We start from the raw sequence: 2,472 nt of genomic DNA, 5'->3' as shown, positions 1-2,472 counted from the left end.
TATGTGCGTGGAGTCTGGTTTGTTACTGGCTTTTGTCTGTTGTTTTTCTCACTGTACCCCTTTGGAGCAGAAAACAGGAATTGAAAGGGAGGCATATCACAAAATAACACATTTCACTCATTAAAGTGTCACAGGCAAGCTGACCCTGATTCTTTGCACCAAAGTGAAGTGGCCACCGTCTTTTGGGGGCGGGAGGGTGGTGGTGGTGGTGGTGGATTTATGCAGTACCGGTTTGCAGAGATGTTTAAGCTTAAAAAATTTATTTTTAACATTTATTTATTTTTGAGAGCCAGAGACAGAGCATGAATGGGGGAGGGGCAGAGAGAGAGGGAGACACAGAATCCAAAGCAGGCTCCAGGCTCTGTCTGCACAGAGCCCGATGTGGGGCTCGAACCCACAAACCGTGAGATCATGACCTGAGCCGACATCAGCCGCTTAACCAACTGAGCCACCCAGGTGCCCCAGAGATGTTTAAGCTTTCTAAACAGAGTGACGTTTCATTTATTCAGCTTTGTTGGAAATTGAGTTGTTTTGCCCCCTGACATGTTCATGCAGCTGGGGCTCCCCAGTCGTCAAGCACTAACGTGTTGACTTTGACCTCTCGGAGAGTGTTTGCTTGGCAGTGGAAAAACTTGGTTCTCTGCCTGCTTAAACAGTGAGCACGCACAAGCTTTATCTGAAACGTAAGGCACGCTTCGCCGTCACCACGAGTCACTGGGCTATTGGACGACGCAGTGGTGTTTGCAGGGACTCTGGAGGAATACAAGGCTGTTTGTCCCTTTTCTAAATACCCTCGGGTTCCTAGAAGTGAGCCCTGGCTTTGCTTTGTCCTGTTCTATCACCTGTCCTTCTTGTCCCTGCCAATTGTCCTGGTTCTCCCCTGGCCCAACCTTCACATTAGAGAGGCTTCTGTCGTGCTAGGTCATGGGAAACCAAATGATACCTCCCGTCAAAGACACTTCGGTCCTGACTCTCAAAATCAAAGTATAAAGATGCAGTGTGGGCCTAATGGCTGGTCCTTGGGCAAACGTGTTTAATGTCACACGACTTGTGATGTATCTTAGCTGCGCAGAGAATTTTATTAATTAATAGCCTGTGTATAGAAGTCTTGGCTCTGCGCCAGGAGCTATGCTAAGGCTGCTGTATATGTGACTGACAGATATACCAAGCCTATGACACGGGCCCATCACTCCGTTATCCAAATGAGAAAAACAGGCCTAGAAAGATTCAGCAACCTGTCTGAGCTCACACAGCTCTAAAGAAATGGCAGAGCCGTAGGACTGGAACGCAAGCCTCCCTACCAGAGATGGTCATTGCTGTCTGTATCCTGCGCTGCTTTATCCTTCTGTGGTCTCATAATTGGGGCTACCCGTTAAAGAACGGACTTCCGCGTGAGGACTGCGTTCCTAGCTAGAATTTACAACAACATGCCGTGGTGGGGGTGGGATGTATCTTTTAAGATGGCAAAGAGGCCACTTACCCATTGCAAGCTCTTCCTCTCAGGAGATTTGCTGCCTGTGTCGAAATTTCCACTTTGCATTCTCCTACAGAGACACTTTGGCACCTTTCTAGCTCCCTGACCTGGCAGCTCTACCTGCGAGATTCACATCCTAAAAAAGCAAAAGGGCGAGGACTTCTTTGCCCTGACTACGTGAGCACTCGCTTCTTAGCAAGTGAGATGAGTCTTGAGTTCTTCCATGTGGCAGCTGGCCCTGGACGTGGGAATGACATATGCAGAGGTGTGTGTGTTACACAGGAGAGCCAGGAGCTAAGGTCAGCTCTGAGGCAGGAAACACAGAGGTCAAAAGGGCCCTTGAGAGGCACTAACCAACTCTTGGCCAAGCCCCATCTGGGTGGTTTCTCCTCCAGTATCTGAACAATGGTTGAGCACCCAATGCCGCCCATTTATTTATTTATTTATTTATTTATTTATTTAGTATTTCATTTTACTCAACAGGCATTTTTGGCTTCTTACTATTTTTACACAACTGTCAGATAAAGTGGTACTAATTCTCTTCCTGTATATGATAAAGCAAGGCGTGGAAATGAGATGCCTGCTTTATTTCCTGTCCAAGTCACTTCCCTGCCCCTGAGATGAGCTGTGTCGACAGCCATTTGTGTGCTACTAAGTCAGTGAGAGTAGAACAGGTAGGTCCCCAGAGACGGAGGTCATTTGTAAAGCGTTAATACTGTTTGTAAAAAGCAGAGAAGCCTTGCTAGAAAAATAAAACAGAATACGCAATTGTTTACAAATAGATTTGGTAGGACGTAGGTAAATATCATGCCAAGTCTCCTTCTGGCTAGAACTAAATATGTGCTGAGCCGCTGGGCCAATCTGCAAAAGCCCATCACTCTGGGTGGGTCCCCAGCCCAAGAAATCTCTCTCTCTCTCTCTTTTTTTTTTTTAATATNTCAGCTCTGCCCGTGTCTACTGAAAGAATGTGAGCTCCGGAGGACTTTTCTAGATCGAGG

This window comes from Crocuta crocuta, unplaced genomic scaffold (genome assembly GCF_008692635.1).
Source record: "Crocuta crocuta isolate KB4526 unplaced genomic scaffold, BGI_CrCroc_1.0 scaffold289, whole genome shotgun sequence".
Lineage (NCBI taxonomy): Eukaryota > Metazoa > Chordata > Mammalia > Carnivora > Hyaenidae > Crocuta > Crocuta crocuta.
The sequence above is the reverse complement of the archived record's forward strand: the minus strand, read 5'-3'. Positions refer to the sequence as shown.